At 40.8% G+C, this 20,928-nt stretch overlaps 1 protein-coding gene across 9 annotated transcripts in view; it reads right to left on the bottom strand.

The window, feature by feature from the left end:
* Positions 1-20,928, bottom strand: part of nrxn2b (neurexin 2b) — an 813,260-nt gene that overhangs the window by 189,785 nt on the left and 602,547 nt on the right. The gene's annotated exons all lie outside the window — the stretch shown is intronic.

The raw sequence follows: 20,928 nt of genomic DNA, 5'->3' as shown, positions 1-20,928 counted from the left end.
AACGTCTACGTTGGCTTAGCTGGTAGATGGCCCGCACTACGTCCAGAGGACGTAGACGGCAACGAGGTTGTCCTGGGTAGGACTCCCAGTCTAAGGTCATTTGCTGCATGTCTTCCCCTTCTCTCTATTTCCTGTTTTTGTACTAGATCACTAAAGGCAACTGTTGCTAAAAACAAAAGAAAGAAAAAAAAATCAAGATCTACAAAAAACCTTGTCAGTAGAGAGAAGCATGGGCTGGATCCTCCAGTAAATGCCATGAGAATCCTCCACAAGCAAGCAGTTGGCACCGCTGACCTTTTTACGCTTCTACCACTTCCACTTAACCTTCCAATAACTTAGTGGACTGTGAACAGTCAGCTTCTTACCCTACCTTTGAAAGGTGTAAATGAGTGTTAGCTAATGTTAGCTGTCAAGGCAGAAGCCTTCATCACAGTTGTATGGGACAGCGGCATAAATATACCAAATTTAAAGCTATTATTTCTTGGTCTTCTGTAATGTTTTAATTTCCTAACAACTTGGATTTGAGGTTTAAAGTAGCCATAATCATTTAAATGAATACAAACTTCCAAAGGATCTTGCTGACATGTTTTGGAAATGTTATCAGACTTTGAAAGAAATTTAGATTAGGGAAAAGATGGATAGACCGCCCGAGGCTACAAGAAGATCAACGACAAAAGGCCTTTATACAAAACAGCGTCAGAGAACTCAGGACAATCAAGACTGAGTGAAAGAAAGTAGAATTATGGAATTTTTGCTTGGATTGCAGCTCCCAACGGTGGCCATTTGTTTTATACTGTATGTACAGTACAGACCAAAAGTTTGGACACACCTTTTAATTCAATGAGTTTCCTTTATTTTCATGACTATTGACATTGTAGATTCACACTGAAGGCATCAAAACTATGAATAACACATGTGGAAATATGCACTAAACAAAAAAGTGTAAAACAACTGAAAATAGCCCTTATATTCTAGTTTCTTCAAAGTAGCAACCTTTTGCTGTGATTACTGCTTTGCACACACTCTGCATTTTCTTGATGAGCTTCAAGAGGTAGTTACCTGAAATGGTTTTCACTTCATAGGTGTGCCCTGTCAGGTTAATAAGTGGGATTTCTTGCCTTATAAATAGTCATGAAAATAAAGAAAACCCATTGAATTAGAAGGTGTGTCCAAACTTTTGGTCTGTACTGTATATTCATGTTGTTTGTTCTGAATAATTGTAATAAAAAGGGCTTAAAATACAGTTAAAACAAGATATTTACATAGAGTGTATGAAATATAGTGTATGTAAAATGATTTAGCTTTATCTACTACTTTAAATAATTCTAAATAAATTCTCAGGTGCTCTGGTTCTGATCTGCTGTGCATCTCAAGAACCAGAACCAAACATGGAGAAGCAGCATTCAGCTTCTCTGCTCCACAAATCTGGAACAAACTTCCAGAAAACGGAAAAACTGCTGAAATACTTGAAGTCTAGACTATAAACTCACCTGTTTAGAGCTGCCTTTGAATCATAATCAATGAAATGTTGACCAGAATGTTTGGTGTGTATTGATGATGTAATGTTTGGTAATAGTTTTCTCAGCTGTTGACTGCCAGGTCTTTTATGACTTTGCATTTTTGTGTTTTCATGATGCGAAGCACTTTGAGCCGCCTTGTCGTTGAAATGTGCAATAGAAATAAACTTGATTGATCAAATCTACCTTCCACTTACAGGTAAAAAATGGACTACACATTTTAAGGATTTATTTTCAAAAGTAATCCCAGAAGGTCTCAGAGATCACGTCCCAATCAAATCAAGACACACACCTGGGCATTCTAAAACCGACACAAAAAGAAAACAGTGGAAGTCCAAACGGTTCCAAAGGACAGGTAATTCAGTAACTAAGCAGCTCTCTTTCTCCGTTCTGCTCTTCATCCCAACTCTCCACAGCCATCCGCACCACTTGACTCATCATTAGCGTAGCGCTAATCAACCATCGGCCATTAAATTCCATTCATTCCCTCATGGGGGAGCGCTGGTGACAGGAGGACTGAGCATGTGATGGAAATTGGCCTTAATAATGAGGACACAGCTTTTGCTTCCCCCAATGTTCCAGAGAGCAGCAGAAGGGACGACACAATGAAAACCCCCACAAAAAAAACCCCACTGACCTTTAAAAAACGGGTGGAGGGCTTGCCAATGAGAAAATGGCAGCTCACGCTGCTAAGCTTCTAATCCGGAGGAGCCTATATATGTACTACATGCCCCTCTTGAAGTTTCCAAACCAGTTTATAGAACTCATTTTCAAGGGAGAATGTGACAAAATGATGAATGTCTGACTAAACATTGCTAAAGTCAAAGTAATAAATCAGGTCCAACTAATAAATCACCTAATGTGGGTCAATAAACTATCTCTCCCTGAAGGGACTTCTGGTGTTGAAGCCTCCATCTGGATAAACACAGGATATGTGTTAGGGACAATGAAGAGGAAAAATAAAAAAAACAATAAAAGATAAAAGAGAAGAAACGCAAACATGTTTTACTGTAAATGTATCTAATGTCAGCTAGATATTTCCGTTGTACTCCTTTTTTGCAATAATTTCTATACTTCTGGGGGTTTTTTGGGGTTTTTTTCAGAAACAAAACTTTTTGGCTCCTGGTTTTAACAGAACATCAGCTTCTATTGTTTAATGGAAAACTATTTTATTAAAAAGTAGTTCATAAATGTCAAATGGGGGAAAAAAAAACATAGGATGCTTCGTTGCTGTAGATCTCAATTTATTTTCAAATAAAATATAAATGATGCTGGAGACACCTTCATCAATCACAAGGATTTGCCGGAAAATAATACATCACAGTAAAAACAAACTACTTGAATGCAATATTTCATGGTGTGTTTTGTTTCAAGTGCCATGTATTAAACCTCTGCATGCCAATTATGTATTTGGTCAAATGAATGTATTCTCCCTCCACCCAGTGCACACTCTTGTTTCAGACTGTAATGATTGTGGGAGTGATGCTCCCATTGTGACGGCGAGGGGGAAAGAAATCATCACTGTCAATAAAACTCAACAATTATAGTCCCTTCTCTAAACTGTCCGCACTTGCAAAAAGTTCTGGGATCACTAACGAGTGAACAATTAAAAGAATTTCAGGCAGCAACCAGCATCCTACTGACTTCCTGTTTGGTTTAAGGAAAAAGACTCGAGTGCAGCCACAGCTCTAAATATAGCAAATGATTTGAACTTTTTATATCATTCTCATGTGATTGGAAGCAAAACGAACATTGGACCAAAGTCGAGTCGGGGGAGTTCAGTGTTTTTGCAAAACAGAACGTACTTCCTCACTGCCTCCGACAATTGCTCTGCAAAACTTTCCGTCCTGCTCTCTGGTAGAAAAACCGGCTCATGGAAGTTGAGTAGTTAGAGACATTTTTGATGAAAACAAACACGCCCATAAAATTCTCACCAGTCATTTTGCTTAGAGAGCGGGGAGAAAAGTTTGATTTTCGACACAAAGCAGCAACAAATTCGGCACGCAGAACCCTCGGCCTTAGGGTGTACCGCCTGGATCAGTCCTTGGTCCTTTACTCTTTAGCCTTTCTATTATGTGTCCAGGTTTCGTTCTAATGTTTTTCTGTACTCAGGTAACAACTCTCTGAGGATTAGTGAGTATACAGCATAGATAAATGGAGAAATTTTAATGCGCAATCTTTAATATCTACATTTATGACACACTCTTCTTGTTCTGAAACTTAAATTCAAAGTCATCTGAGCTTTCAGTAATCACCCCTTTTCAAGGCACTCAGACTGAATGGGCACTTCAATATATTTATTTAGGCTTCAAAAAAAAGATGGTGCTCTCTTAGTGGTACCTAATATTTATAATTAATTAATAATTAGGTAAAAGATTAAACTTATAATATGGATTTTTATTCAGATTTAAAAACTTTCGAGATTACAGTGACGTTCTCACAAGCATGCCCCCTCTAAAATCATTAGTCAGGAATTATTTGTTGACCAATATCCCATTTGTCAGAAATCATAAAGCTGTAAGTTGTCATTGTGTGCTGTGTTTCCAGGTTGGATAGTCTTTCCTGTCAACTTGTCATTTCTTACAGGTATATTTTAATATACAGCACAAGTCTATTTTGGGCATGCTTCCTCCTTGTCACCTGTTTGCAATAGATCTGGATTTTACCAAAGCATTTTCAGCTCCCAGGACTTTTTTTTTTTTTATCAACGTTGTGACCAAAAGTTCAGACAGAACCAGCGGCAGTTTTTCAAATCAACTGCAAACTGAAGGAGTTGATCTAATTGAAAGTATTTAATGGGATTTGAAAGACTTTTAATGAACCACTAAACTTTTATTATGTCATTTTTGTATGAATCTGTCAGTCTCAGTCTGAACACTATTCCAAAAAGATATTGAGAAGTTAAAGGGGCAGAATTGTGTGTCTTCCAGTTACATAGGGCCCTTTTATAGCCCAATCAAGTAGATATGTTAACTTCAGCTGTAAAAAAAAAAAAGCTATATATATCAAATAGGACTTTTACTTTGTAATTTAAGACCTTGAAATTGGTCTTCTGTCTCTTTAAAAACTCCTGCTCTTTCTGAAACTCCGCCTCCAGGAAGTCATCACAACATGGCTCCTCGATTAACACTTCAGCAACATTTTTACCAGCGTTGCACTGAGAACTAGCTCCTAAGATGAGCTCAGCTGATGCACAGTTCCATCAAGTGTTAGCTAATTTTTTTCTGGCTAGTTTGAAGGAGCCGAGTGGGAGAGAGCTGCTCTGTGAGGCGGAAGCTCGATAATTTAGAAACTGCAGCTTAGAGAAGGAACTTCATCCTCACAGGCGGGGCTACGTCCACCCAGGCGTTTTGCACAGCTGAATGGTTGCCATGGAGATTAAAGGATTTCTCAAACATGCGTAAGCAACACTCCAGGTTTGTTTTTGATGAGGAATTAGCATTATGGCATGGTGTAAAGCTCAAAATTGTCTATTTTACATACCTATAGCTTTGCATTATTCCAATTCCTCTTGCAACTAAAAAGGAAAATATTTCCACTTCCTCTCAGTGAAAGCGGCAGCCATTTTGTGCTTGACTTTTCCCCCACTAAATCTGTGCAGAGTGTTGGGACGAGTGCCAGGACAGGAATTTGGACACCGCAGATGTGCGGGCCAGCACATGACAAATGAGCATGTCATCTGTGGCCCGGAGCCGCGGCGGACGCCTGGCCGGCTCATCCGCTCGGCGAGGGGGACAGGGGTCACTTTCACTACAAAGACCCCCGCGCTGCCTCTTCCTTCCGTCCTTTTGTGTTCCGAGACAGGAGGCAAAGAACCGTCTCTATCTGATTTTTATTTTTACAAAGACAGGAGCTCAGGGATAAAAGGAAGAGTGCAACAGGGTGACGGGGAAATATGTGACTAAGCGATCAAATGAGACAGAAGCGAGAGGTTGTGAAACCTCCCGGCAACGACAGAGAGCAACGGCCAGTGGGAGAAACATAAACAAGATGTGAATGAAAAAGCAGTAAGCAAAGGGAGATGGTGCTTTTGAGGTCCATGTGTGTGCGGGCGTGTGTGTGTGAGGGGGGAGGGATTACAGGCAAGGGGAGTCTCAAAAAGATTCAACCCAGCAAATGGTGGACAGAATGAAAGCTCAGAGAATAAAGAGCTTCAATTTGTAAGCCCTGACCATTTCTTTTCGTCCTCACTTTGGGTGTTATTATGCATTCATGCTGTGGAAATTTCCCCTGATGGGTCCACAATTTCATCAGAACGCGCAGCATATGCACACCGAGCCGAGCCCCGGTTCTCACTGTGACAATAAATCATTCCATTCTGACTGTTTTATGCACGACGAAGCATCGACTATGACGACACTTCATTTCATGCCAATTGTTCTCTGGCTTTTTCTCACACACACCCTCGCCACCCCCCCTCCTCTTCCTCCTTTCTCCTCCTCCAAGCAGCCCCTTCATTCTCTTTTCATTTGACAAAGGCACATTGCTACATGCATCAGATTAATAAGGCTTCCGCAGACGAGAAGCTAGCGGTTGGCGGAAACGACGGGGGGAATCAGTGCCATCTGAGGGGCTGAAGCATTTATGTTTAGGACTATCAGATTGGATGAAAGTCATGCAAAATTGTAAAATTAAAGGAAATGGATTAGGTCTCTACTGACATCACAGAGTGACTCTCCCACTCAGCTCCTGCAGACTAGCCAGCAGCAATTAGCAAACACCCGGTGGAACTGCTGAGCTCATTGTAGGAGCTACTGCTCAGTGCAACGCTGGTAAAAAACGTTGTTAAAGGGTTAATAGAGGAGCCATGTTGTGATGACTTCCTGAAGGTGGAGTTTCAGAAAGAGCAGGAGCCTCTTAAAGAGACAGAGGCTCAATGTCGAGGTATTAAAACACAAGGTAAAATTTCTTTTAAGTCATATGTGATATTAGTAAGTAGCATTTTTCTTTACATACTTACTTGATTGTGCTATAAAATGGTGCTATGTGCCTGGAAAACACACAACACTGCCCCATATTTTACACAACAGATGTTTTAAAGATGGCCTCTGAAGTAGCATCAGAACAAATCAGGCCGAATATCTACAAATATCTGCTGAGCCTTTCAGTATGTTATTTGTGAACATATTTAAAAAGGAGGCTGTAGCAACGTAGCCTTGGTTCAAGTGTTTATGTATGGAGTTTGCTCTGGGTACTCCGGTTTCTTTCCACAGTACAAAAGCAAGACTGTTAGCTTAATTGGTCTCTAAGTTGTCTTTAAATGTAAGTGTGTGTGTATGTGCTAGGTTGTTTGTCCTGTGTGTCTCTGTGTTGCCGTGGTGATGGATTGGCGGCCTGTACCCGGCTTCTTGCCCAATGATACCATCAACTGTAGTAGATAGCAGTTGGTAAAAAAAAAAAAAGATGCATCATTTTCGTTTTACTCCATAGCGATGCATTACTTGTGTTCATCTACAGCAAAAAAAAAAATTCCAATAAAACACATTCAGGTTTGAGCTTGCCACGTGATAAATTGAAGAACTTTCAGAGCTCTGGATAAGTCTGCAAGGCGACGTACATGTAAGGCAGGTCAGCAGGTTTATAAACAAATCCACTTCTAGTCTTTTAGCCTGAAATGTCAAAGCAGCCGGATTGTGCAGCGAATTGAGTGAGGAAAAAAAGAGAAAAAAACAAAACAACAACCCTCATCCGGCGCTCTCTTTCATGAAGGAATTGTTCCTGACAAATGGCAGCCAGAGTTTGCCCGCCAGACAGCTCACCATTTCAACATCTGTCGCGCCGAATGCGCCTCGCAAACACTCAACAAAATGGCACATGCGCTTCCAGCTACCAAAAGAAAGGCTCAGCAGAAGATGGAAGGCGGAACCGGTATCCGAGGCACAGCTTTCTCCGTCTCTTGCTAAATTCCAGCCATCTCCTTTCTTTTCTCTTTTTTTTTCCCTCGGCCATTAAATCGTCCGCTCTTGTGGCTCCGACTCTTTTCTCAGCGCCGTGGAGACGTGTGGAACAGCAGATGTTGATGTGCTTGGCGATTGGAGTCGGCCTGTAAATCCTCTCCGAAAGCTAGACAGACGACGCTCCATTAGCCGTAGCGACTGCCGGGGCTCCGATCCGCCGTTCGAGTCGGGGCGACCTCCCTTCGCTCAAAGCACTTCATTTGGTTTGCTACAGGAGTCGCAGAGGTGATGCACCCGATGGGCGCATCCTGCCAGGATCCACACAGCCATCACGCCTCGTTACGGAGCAGGCAGAGAGACGTTGGTGTAAAACAGACTCCAAGACACAAGATATTTATGCTTTTTCATCAGTCAACACTAATATGAAATAATTTCTGCTTTCTTGGTAGCGTATTATTATGTGAAGAGGGAGAGAGAAAACTTTTATAACGGATGTTTTACAATATTTCTTAGCCAGGAAATTGGTTCATAAACTTTCTCCCTTATGTCTGCCCGCGCTAACTTCATATGTGTCACTCAGACATGAAAGTGATATTGATTTTCTCATCTGAGTCTCAGCAAAAAAAAAAAAAAGAACAAATAGAAAACTGTCAAAATATTCCCTTACTTATGTCTATGATGACTTGGCTCAGGCAGTTGCTCCGCTCTGAGGTTTGGCGCTGAGGTGTATGACTGAGTGGAAACGGTTCTCTCGGTACACCAGGTGCTTCTCAACACTCCGGATGGCTCCAGACTGAAATGGTGTGTGTAGTGAAAAACCACCTTGGTAATAATAAACATTATTACAGAAGTAGAAGTATGATGTTTGAATTTTGGATCGGCAACCCTGGATTATGTAAAATAAATGAATAAATATAGTAATAATAATGTAAATATATATTTATTACAGTAGCATAATCTCATACTAAACAAAAAAAATTCTCTTAATTTGTAAATTGTTGATTAAAAAAAGTACCGTGAAGCACTTTGAACTGCCTTGTTGCTGAAATGTGCTACTCAAATAAGCTTGACTTGATGGGGGAGAAATATTTACCTTTAACAAGGTCACTACTGGTACAAAAGATACAGCTTAAGTCTTAATACTGTAAAAAAAAAAAAAAATCCACATTTTTCTGTTCTATTCACAGTTCAGTCACAGTTATTCAGAAATGCCTTTTCATAGAGCATATCTAAAATATTTGGAAGAAAATTCAGCTTGGGTAGCTGAAGCAGCAGGAAGCAATGCTACGATGTTGGTTGTAAAAACTGCTGATGTTAGCTTGTATAGCAGTGCTAAGGTGTGAGTATTAATGCGTATGATGGTATATTTGCTGTTTGAACTATTAAACCAGGCAGTTATAAGCATTTTTAGAACAGTTCCAAGTATTCACGGATTTTGCTTGCCGTTTGCTATCGGCTTAACCCTGGGAACACTGTAGCTTTCCAGATGCTAAAGCTAAAAGCTAGCCAGGATATACTATTTTATCTCTCTTTAGCGGAAAATTCACCTATTCGCAGATCTTTTCAGAAAGTATGTCTAAAATATTAAAAAGAAAAGGCAGTTTAGGAAGCTGAAATATCATGTTGCTTGACATGCTAATGGCTAGCATTTTCAAAGTAGCCAATGTTTTTTTTATTTTCCTTGGCACCGATTGGACCTAAAGAGCAGAGATAAGGAAGACCATGGATTTTAGCTTCTGCAGTAGTTTTAAGACAGCTTCCATTGTATGTATTCATGCATATTAACGTCTATTCGGTGTTTGAACTGTTAAAATAGGCCACTATAACCACAGTTATCAGTAGGCGGCAGCGGTTCTTAACCCCAGCAAATACAAGGTATCTGTTGTAGTGCTTGTGATTGAGATTTATTGAGAGAAAGATGGCACTCTTTGCTGCATATGTGCAACAGTGAGTTTTAAAGACTTTTTTTAGATACCTTGGTTGAGGTGGTGAAGTAAATGTGGGAGACTGTTGTCAAATTAGATATACACCAACAGAAAGTGATGGAATAATAATTAGTCGTTCTTAAAAATGTTGATCAATGCAAAAAAAAAAAAGGTAAACTGCAAATTAAAAAGAAATGCTTTTTCTACATTTATGCTAAATTAATTGAAATGAATCGTCAGAGGTGCTAAATTAGGTCAAGTATATGATTTTCTTTCTAAACAGTCGGTTCTTAACCTTGTTGGGAAACCGTACTCAGACGAAATGTTTTCCCAGCATATTTCAGCGTGAGATTAGCCTACTAAATAAACTTCTTTAATGAGCAGGTTCCCCTTTTACTTAACCTCTTCTGAAGCAGCAACAGAATTCGGAAGCTAATTACAGAGAGGCTCATGGGGCGACTGTCATTTAAGCCAATAAAATGACAAATTCGCACTTTTCACATCCCCCCGCCTCCTTCAAGGGGCCGTTTTTCAATTTTATGTCGCTCCCCGAGATTTCACACCCATAAAACCCAATTAGCTTTCTGCTGCGTCATCCCCATCTCCATCAGCTCTCGCCATCTAATCCCCACTAATGCGGGTCATTGTCATTGGAGGAGGCGGCGGGACTGTGTCAGACACCACAACAAAGCGCTAATGATGCTCCGCTGCATTAAATACCTGTAATTGTAATCCCACCAGATGGGAGGCTTTAATGTAGCATTGCTCCGAGACACATCAAGCAGAGCCACTTGTTTTTTTTTTGTTTGTTTTTTTTTCTTGAACCAGCTCTGATTTTGCTGCGCGGTTCCAGTAATTGTCAAGAAAACGACACGACGGAAAAAGGCAGGGGTGTGATACTCATCAAGATGATGAATGCTCCAAACGGGCCGGTTGTGCCATTGCTAAAACCTGTTCAAAAACTGTTAAAATATCAATGAATTCTTAAAATTAAATCATCCGAACATCTTTTCAGGTCCTCCAGAATTTTGTGATATTTTTTGTGATGTTTTTGTAATAAAAATCAAAGTGTTTGTGGTACTAATTTGGAAATATCTTTGATATTTGCGCTTATCTATAACAATGAATGCGGCTTTTTATTACTCACTGTACAGGTCATGGATTGATGCCACATTACAATGTGGCATCAATTAAGGCTGAGGCAGCTGTTTAGTACAAGAAAAAACGTTTTTGACAATTGTTTGAGAAAAATCTGCAATAAACTCCCAATTATGTATTAGTGCAAAAAAAGTGCGGGGGTTTGTTGATTTTGCGTGAATTTCCACGATAATCTGAAGAAACTGGAGGGACTGATTGATTTCATTTGGCAGTAAACACATAAAAACTGCACTAATTTGATTGAAAACATAATATTTAAGCACATTTAATGTTTAGTCTAGAATCTAAAGGGCCACATGAAAAGGTATGGCGGGCCAGATTTGGCCCACGGGCCTTGAGTTTGACACGCGTCATAAGGTGACGAATGAAAACATGAGGTTGTATGAGGTGACAATAAATAAATAAATAAATAAAAGATTATTAAAGGGGGAGATTTTCCAGAAATCTTCAATTTAAAATCCTCCTTCCTATTTAATCTCACGCCAACAAAAATTTTTTTTTCAGGATTAAAGATTTCCACAATTAATAAGATAACATATCTCGTCCTATAAATCAGAGGTTTCAACCATTAAGGAGGGTTAATCAAAACTAAAATAACTTTCTTCCTCGCCTTTAGCACCCATCAGAAGCACGGAGTGAAAAAGCCAATCACTAATTTGGAGCTATTTAAGGGTAAGCGGATTGCAGTCGGTGAGGCCTGAGGCTCACTGCGGATTGCAAGACGGCAGCGAGTTTTAATGCAAGAGAGATATGATGGTCATTTAAAGCCTGGGCGTGAGCAGCAGGCCCAACTCCCCGCGGCCACAGCCCCTCTGTGCACATATTGTCTGTGCATAATGTCCGCTCAGCCGCTTGCTGGGACTCCGGCTACCTTCAACGCTAACGCCATTTATTGCATTTGCTTCGTGTCATTTGAGCTCTCGTTTTCACCCGTTTCGTAATCAGATGGAATGAGTCCTGACTAACTGTTTTTATTGCTTCAGTTTTTTACAGTAAATAGATAATAGCCTCTTGAATTATTGCTAATGGGAGATTTGAACTTGGATTGTCGAATATTCACTGAGCAGAGCAGAGGAGGGAAGCTATCAGGAGGACATTTTGACAAAACGGGTTAAAACAACCCAAACAAGATAAGGCCGACTATTAGGTTTTGCTGGTGTATGAATATATAAATATAAGTCAAGGTCTCTAAAAACATCAAATGTGTAGTTTTATAGCTACATATGTGCTAATAATAAATATATACACAATATATAATAAGATATCTTAAAGGATTCTCAAAAAACAAACAGAACTGTACCAAATATTTCTTACCCAGTGATGATGAGTTACTTTTTTCTGTCCATGCAGGAAGTTTTTTTTCCCTTTTCATTTTTTTTTTTGTTTGAGATTGTTATAGCCTAAAATTAATGATTTTGCGGCAACCTTTGTCAAAAAGTGGCGGTCAAAGTTGGACATTTTTTTAAGCTCCATGTCCTTACAAAAGAGTTGAAATTGCTGAATTTATTTATTTCTTTTAAAGGTTTGTTGGCTCTGGTGGCTTTTATTTTGAAAGTAGTCCAACAGGAAAGAGAGTAATGAAAGAGGGGAAAGACATGCGGCAAATGTCGCCAGGCCAGGAATCGAACCTGCAACCACCACCATGTGGACTCAGAAACGTTTCAAAGAGAGTTGAACCCATTTTGACACAAAAGCAACACGCAGTTGTTGCAGACTTGGTTGTAATTCATGAATTTCTCTACATCTCCAATCTTCTCTGTTGAATTCAAGTCTGGAGTCTGTGGAAGCCACTTCAGTTCTGCAAACTCATTGTTATGCTCAAAAAATCCAAACTAAGATGATTTGATCTCTGTGGTACTTTATCCTGCTGGCCGTAACACCCAGAAGATTGGTCATTGCTCAATTAGCACTAAGGAGACCAAAGGATGCCAGAAAAAAGTCTAAGTCTTTTTTTTACCATCAAAATCACTTTTGACACAAAATAACTTAGGTCATTATTTTATTAGGGTGACAATATGCACCATTACACCACCAACAATCTGAACAATTAAGATTCGTGTTGCTTACCCCACATTCTGGCCTTACCATGTACATGTAGCAGTTTAAATCAAGATTCATCGCCCACTCGGATCAAGCAATGCCGTTCCAATCTGCTATTGTCTATTTCTGGAGTCCTTCCTTTTCTTAGCATAACTTTTTTTGCACCTAGTGTAACATTCTGCTGAGGCCCATCTGCTTTAAGCTGGTGTTTCCACCTCTCTTCATAATAAAGTGCTTATATGAGCTACATCTGCCTTCCCCCCCCATCAGGAACAAATCTGTCCGTTCTTCTTCTCTGATCTCCGACATCGGTAAAGCGTTTCTGTCCACACAACAGCTGCTAACTACTTCTTTTTTTTTCTTTCTTTTTCAGACCATTCTCTGGAAACACTAGAGTGTGGATATCGCTCGGCTCCTAGAGGGGGTCAGAGGCCTCAGCAAATAGCGAAACTCCGGGAGTGCCGTGGTGGCGGAGGGGTTAGCGCGACCCACATTCAGGCAAAACGTAGCCTCGACGCGGCTGTCGCGGGTACGACTCCCGGACCCGATGACGTTTACCGCATGTCTTCCCCCCTCTCCTTCCCCCTTTCCTGTCAGCCTACTTTGAAAAAGGGACACTAGAGCCCACAAAAAGACCCCTTGCGGGGCAATAAAAAAAAAAAAAAAAATAGCGAAACTCCGCAAATACTTCCTCTAATAAACACAGAGGAAACCATCTTAGCATTACCACAGAAGTTAATACCTATAGTCCTTGTGGGATGCAGCCAATCTCCAGCCATCCATAAATAAAAGGTAAACAAACTACAAATGGAGGAATGTTCCTCTTTTTAAACAGACATTGTGGAAGTGATGTATATCCGTGATTTTCTTGACTGGTGCTGTTTTGGCATTGATTCAGCCCTTTCCATCACTCACACACACACACCCACCCACCCCCACACACACACACACACCCACCCACCCCGTTGCTCCACTGTGGTGCTACACCCTGACAGCAAGGAGAGGAGTTTTAACAGAGACAAAATCACCAAAATAGTTCATCGTTATGTCTCAGTAGTAATAGATTTACCTGTTCAAATCTTCCTGCCCTCAGAAGATGATTCAGGCTACATCTGGAGGGGCAAACAGCTCCACAAACCTCTGCAGAGATCCTTGAGTGTAGCAAAGGATATGCTTTTATTCCACTCAAATATTCCAGATTTGTATTTTTACATTTCTGTATTGATCTGTAGAGGATTCAGCATGCAGACTCGTCTTAATTCAACGACACGTTTTTCTGTGTCCCGTTCCTCATAACACTGGTCTTATCGCCCGGATCTTTCGACTTTAATAACATGTCACGGTTCTGTATCATCTGCCTTTAGAAAAGATAAGCTATACTGGAAGTGTGTGGCTTATTGGTCATTTTAAATTAGTTTTAAAACTGTGCTTCTCGCCCCGAAGCTAGATGGGGAAAAAATGAGAAAACATGGCATGAAAATGTCTCAAGGAAACTGTGGCTGCTGCAGAATGCAACATTAATTTTAGCCGATTTAAATGGATCTCATAACCAAGTCTAAGTTTTACTTGAAATTCACAAGAAGTTTTAAGAAATTTCTTGTGTTTTTAATAACTTGGCGTAGCAAATTTTACAGCTGATGACTTCAAAAACTCCTCAAATTTCATCTTAAGATCTAAAATTCATGTGGGGAGCTTTGTGAAATGTGTCTGTTTGGTGAGTAGTAAGAATGTAGAAGAGTTACGATTGATTTCAGATTGAACGTAGGCTTTTTCAAAGTTTCTTCATTTTACCTGTGTTTGAACTGCTGTCAGTTTAAATCTTTAAAGTGGCCTGACACGTAGAGCTTATGATGATTAACTAAGATTATTTTGTCCCACAAGGTGCAACGTTTCACGAGGAATGTCTGAGGTTTCTGCACCTAAACCATCAGTTTTAGCTTCTCTGTTGGGGAGGAAACATCATCAGGACTTTCTTCTGTTCATGAACGGCCTACGTGGATCCAAATGAAGGGATTGGGATTGTAAAAGTGTGCTAGCAAGCTTAAAATTATCTCGTGGTCTTCGGAAAATAATGTAATATTTGTATTATAAACCTCATTGGTTGCTGCTGACAGCTAAACACAACGCCTATCAAACCATTGTCTATCTCTGAAAAATCTCTCAACAAATCGAGGTATGCGTAAGTTTTTTGTTTTTGACAGGCATATTGAAATCTCAATCACACTGTTCTTCATCCATTGTCTATAGCTGCTGATCATTTCCTGGTCACATGGGAGGCTGGTGCCTCTCCAGCCATCATTTGCAAACAACCATGCACACACACTCACACCTACCAGCAATTAAGAGAGATCAATGAACCTAACTGAGGTTTTTAGACTGTAGGAGGAGGCCAGAGTACCCAGAGAGAATCATTTCACACCAAAATTCTACTAAAAGTCAATATTTTCAGTAATGAATACTTTTATTTACTGATGTTTTAATGTGCAACTCAAACGAGAAGCAAGCAAGGCAGATGCCCCATCAAATTCCCAGCTCTTTTAAGCGAAGCAACAACACGGCCTCTGCTTCTGCCGGCACGCTCGTCCCGCTGCTCCTTAGGCGCCGCTAGACGAGTCCCCCGATGCTAAGTGCATTTTCCTCCGCTGACGCCGGTCACGTCGCCGTCGCCGAGGAGCTAAGAGGGCATCTTCAAGAAAGTGTGTAAATGATTCCAATTACGGAGAGCACTCCGCCTGACCTCATGAATTTAAACAGGCTCATGTATTCCAAATAAACTCGTTTGACAAGATCAAATGAGAAAATTAAATTGGAACACGCCGGCCTACCCTCGCACGGGGCAACGCAAATGCCATCAGGCTGGCACTGCGCTGCGTGAGCCGGATGCCGACGCCGGGTGGGCCTCCTCTCGTAACGTAGGTGAATAAACCGGATAAGAAAAAAACACATGCTTCTTTTTTGTTATGATAAAAAGTACAATTTATGAGAAACTTGACGGAAAGCACATGGAGGGACAAAATTACAAAACCATAGAAACTTTGCGCGGTATTCCTGCTGTTCTAATGAGCAAAAGCAGAGAGTTAGAGAAGTGTTGCCCTTTCTCTTTAGGTAGAAATACCACCCTATCCTTCACATACGGATAGGGTGAGCATAGGGATAGCAGATCATTCGCTTCTAAAAAAAAAAAAAAAGTGCGACCATTGTCTCCTTTAACATTCGCCGCCCCTATTAAAATATGAAACACAGTGGAGCGGGGAGAGGAGCAGAGGAAGCAAAGGAAGATGCATTTCAATCCCCCTCCATTATTAAAGTTTTATGCCGTTCCTCAGTTCAAAGCCGCGAGAGCGGGCTCAGTGAATACCTACAGCGAAAACATCCCAACCATCTCAGCTAAATATGTGATTAAAAGGGAGCAGCAGGCTGTTCCCAAATCACTGCAAGAGGGACTGAAGAAAGCGTTCCAGAAGGGACCGCAGCTACAGGGGAAGACGACCGGGTTTAATCGCAACAAACCTGTTTCTTTTTTTGTTACTTTCCTTTTGCTTTGACATGATGCGAAGGTGTGCGAATTTAGCGTCTCGTTTTTGTCCTCATTCAAAAGAGCTAAAAATTGCAGTCAGTCAGAGCCTGATGCTCCTTTAATCCCTTCCTCCATTTCTTCTGCGTTTGCCGCCAAAGCGCAGCCCTGTGTGGGGCTCTCCCCTGCTTTAGCGAGCAACGGAAAATGAACCAGATAACTCAATTTGACATTTCAGCATGCAAAGTGTGGGGATTTTTTTTTTTGTCACTTACCTATTTGGTTGTTTTGGAAGGCAGCGGCGAGGCCAAACGGAGAGCGAGGCATGAGGAAGAGAGAGAGAGAGAGAGAGAGAGGGGAACCGGTTAGTTGAAACGCCACGGAAATATCATGCATTAATCACAGGCAGGTAAATTCATCACTCGTTTATCATACTTAGCCCCAGCTTTTTTTATTTAAAGGATGTAATAAATGCTGTCCTTTATAAAAAGTCATTCATCTGACAGAGAAAGAAAAAAAAACTGGAGGAATTCAAGAGAGGCAGGTAAACAGCACAAGCCGAATAAAAGACTCAAGGTGTGACCTTAAAACTGATAGAAATCTGATAGATGTGGATTTTTTTTTTCTATTAATTGAGAATGTTGAGATAGTTTATCTTATTTTCACTACATCCTGAGATAACATTCATGTTTTGCAGCAGCAGAAATGTATACAATGTGTGCTCCATTTATGAGCTCGGGTTTGAAAGTTACCAATGACTGATGCTGTGTATGCTAAACACTAGGCGATATGGCTGAAAAACGTATTGCGATATAATCACATCATATTATATTGCAATATGATATAAAAATTATTTATTAGTTTTTAGTTTTAAATGTCCAAAATAATGCCAAACTAGTGATGTGACATCTTATCCACAACTTTCTCTTGAGCTGCTGTACTCATTTTCTCCTTTCACTCCAGCCCAGCCTTTTTCATTTTGAAGCGGTTATGAAGGACGGTGGCGAAACATGAAACTGCATCCTCTGAGCTGTGTGCTGTCCTCGGACAGTTGAGATTTCATAGTCGTGTACCGACTGCATACATCTTCTCAGGACAAATTCCTTCATTTCCCACAATCCAACATGGTACAAGCAAGTCTGATGAGTCAGTTGGGCCTCTGGGCACGTTTCCGGGCGGTCGCGCAATGCGTCCTTACCACCAGTTGTGCCGGCTCTGAGCGTAAGTCGGTGTCACACAAAAAAAACAGTTTGATGTAAATACTGCTTCCTGCCGAGCAGATTCCTGTGTGAGTCAGCGTGTCGCCAAGTCCGCCAACGCAAAAACGTACCTTTGCTTTCAGTCCACATTGTTCTGCCTCAATATGTTGGGGCTAACACGAAACTGCTACTCAACAAGCTGTTTTTAAAGAGAGAGTGAGGTAGTTGATGAGACCAGCCTTTCTTAGCTGGGCCTTCTTTCCTTTGCCTACATGCCCCAGAATGCCATGTGGTTCTGAATTAGAGTTCAGTGAAATTATCAAAACTCTATCAGATGCATTTTCTAATGTCATTACTGTGGTTGTTGTTTCACCGCCCAGCCCTACTAAACACTGCCTCGCTGAAGCACCTACAATAGGTGTATCTTAGTGTTTTTGCTCAAAAGATTCAAACTTGACCCGTTTTTTTTCTTCTCTCTCACCACAATGTTTGGAAGAACAGGTGCCTCTCCTATAAATACCACCATCTGGAAGTGGAACAATGCGTGTGCATCTTACTGCCTAACAAAAGGCCCAGTCTCCAGCATCCCCATTCTGCTGAGGTTACGGTTCCTCGTTTCTCTGCCTTTTTGTTTTTTCCTTTTCTATCTAGGTCAGCCGAGGGAGGCGCAGGGAGAAAAGTAAGAGTGGGGAGGGAGGCTGGAAACAAAAGTGAAGGCTAAAAAGCGGATTGGAGCACCACTTTATATTTTCCCGCCGACAAAATCTGTGCAGATGCGGCGAGGCTGGAGGTATAACGGACGAAAAGTGGCAGATGGTGGATGTTATGTCCTGTTGTCCTAAACAAAACATCCACATCAAACTCTACTTTTGGCTTCCTTTCAAGTGACAGCGAAACGCGCGGCTGTCGCTTCATGTCGGCTTTGTTCGAGCACCAAGGAGGCATGATGGGAGATGAAGACATCCTGACTGAGAGAATGCACCTCCTTCGTTAGAGCCATCATTACTCATGCACTCCCCCTGCTTTACTTTCTCTGCCTGCACTCAGAGAATCGGGGTCTGTGTGCTATCAGATACCTGCTGTTTTCTCTCCCTAAACCCAATTTGCTGATATTTCCAGAATGCCTCTACCTCTCTCTCCATCCTCCCTCTGGTCCTTCCTGCTTATCGAATTGCAAACAAACTGTCTGGTTCTGTGCACCCTGATTAGTAACACAGTGGCGTAAAGATGGGAAGGTAGCGAAGGGGAGGAGAAGGATGAAATCAAGGGAAGGGGAGGCAAGGGGGGGTAGGAGAAGTGTATCCGTCAGTATGCAAAGAGAGCAGATAAGCTTCAGCTGCCGCAGTGATACGCCATCAAGGTGAGCAACGAGGCGAGGTGGGGGTGCGGGGGGGTGGAACTGCGTACCAGCGACCAACCCAAACGCTTTCAGACCAAGTTCAACGTGGTCAAAAACACAAACTTCAAAAACTCCTTTAAATGTAACATGTAGATGAAATATGACACGATCCAACTCAATACCAGTCCTGCCAACTACCCAGAGGGCTGAGAATCACAGTGAAACTACGAGATGCAAAGCAGCAACGGAGGGGCGCCGCTTGCTGCCTCTGCCACATGTCAGGAGGGAACAGGTGGTCACCAGAAAGACCTGGGCTCTGAGAGAGTTATTGTTTCAAACAGAATGTTCATTTAGATGAAAACCTAACCTATCACTTGTAATCAATGGCAACGGATTTTTGTTTTTCTTAATAAGGCACTTTCTATTCTCAGATGGTTCATTTGCTTCTTCCTTCTGCTGCTGTAGCCAATGACAGCTCGACTCAGACTAATGTTGAGATTATATCTCATGAATGGACTCTCTCATGAATGTTAGGATTCTTCAATAACTCTTTTTTTTTTGTTGTTGTCATAAGACCCACCAGAAAGCCGCTGATTTTTTATCTGCACTCTAATGTATAAAAAGCAAACATCACAAGGAGAGAATAGTTGCCAGAGTTGGACGATTAAACCCATGTGTATCAACTTGTGGGTCATCATACCAAAGGTTTTTCTACTGTCATTATGATTACAAGCAGCAAACTTAAGTGCCGGAGGAGGAATGATGGCTTAACCCAACCATTAACCACCAGTAACAAAATAGCTTCACTATTATTATTCATGTTTTCTTGAAGAAATGTCCACAGACACCAGAGATTCCGCCTACTGAACTGCAACACTTAGGAGCACAGATGCTAAACAAACACAAAATAGAACCACCAAACATATAATCACGGCAAGTAAAGTTGTTATTTCTGGTCCTGCTCAGTGTGCCAGACCAAAACAGAATTTTAATAAGACCTAATGACCTTTGGCCTCATGAAAAGTTTGCAAAAACCGTCTCTGGACTAAAAAGCAAAAACAAACATATTTCAGATTAAAAACGGATGTATGCACAGCCACACATTAAAACATGCTATATTAGATGCAACAAAAAGGGTTAGCACCAAGTCGAGGGAAAATCCCACTCAGTGCTAAAAACATGCACTAATACCATAATAACAGATCTTTGTGTACAGTCTCTACATAACAGCAATATGGATAAAAAATATAAAAATATATATACAGTACAGACCAAAAGTTTGGACACACTTTCTCATTGAATTCAATGAGAAAGTGTGTCCAAACTTTTGGTCTGTACTGTATATATTTTCTATGATCTAAGCAAAAATGTAGGTGTAATTTTCACACAATAACTGAACCACTATGGCAAAATCAAGAGGTCAAACCTGTTCCACTAGAGTTGTGTTTAAGTTGTCAACGAGTTGCCATGTTGGATTCAGTGCACAGCATTAAGTCGTATTCAAGCAAAAAAAACAACAACAACAAAAAAAAAACTTCTGCACATGTTGAGGAGGGCTCTGCTTGGCCTAATTTTACAAGACTGCAAATTCACCAGATATGAGGAAAAAGATTGCTCACTAAGTTACCGGGGTGGATAAATTTGCACATAAAATGCCTAAATTGTTGTGAATTTCAGGTTGTTTGCATGACACAGGGGAAAAAAGCCTCTTTTTACACGAAATTTCTGTTCGCCTTTTGCTTCCTTTTTGAGTTTTCTCAGATGTTTTGTCTGCTTGGAATTCAGAGTTTGCCTTTTTTGAAATACATTTTAAAGTTTCTGAAGCTTGAGACTGAACCAAAGCTCAATTTTCTCAAACTTTTGACTGCAAGGAAAGTATCATAATACGATTATTTCCTTAAAATAGCATTTTAATTCCCACACAGTTCTTAACGTCATTGCAGAGAAAGAGACCCACCATTTTTTTTTGTCATTTTTTATTTATTTTTTTTGTTGACAAGTCATCAGTTTCAGTGCAAATCAGAATTTTAAGCAAAAGGTTCACAACTACAACAACAAAAAAAAAGAAATAGTCAGCTCTCTTAAAGCTCGTCATTTTTATATATTTACAAAGTGCGGGACAAAAGTCTCAAGCCACAGTTTGTGTGTCCATTTTGCTTTTAACGACTGCGCAGTATTTCTCCAGACTTTATGAAAGCTTTTTTCTTAAAGTAATGGCTTTGCAGTAAAGTTTGGCTCACCTTCCCCCCAATCATCTTCGCCACCGTACTACAGAGGGAACATAAAGAGAATATTGACCAACTGTATCTCTGTTTGGAACTCTGTAAGCTGTGATGAAG

This window comes from Xiphophorus hellerii, chromosome 14 (assembly GCF_003331165.1).
Source record: "Xiphophorus hellerii strain 12219 chromosome 14, Xiphophorus_hellerii-4.1, whole genome shotgun sequence".
In the NCBI taxonomy this organism is placed as follows: Eukaryota; Metazoa; Chordata; class Actinopteri; order Cyprinodontiformes; family Poeciliidae; genus Xiphophorus; species Xiphophorus hellerii.
Note: the sequence above shows the minus strand (reverse complement) of the source record. Positions and strands in the feature narration are given on the sequence as shown.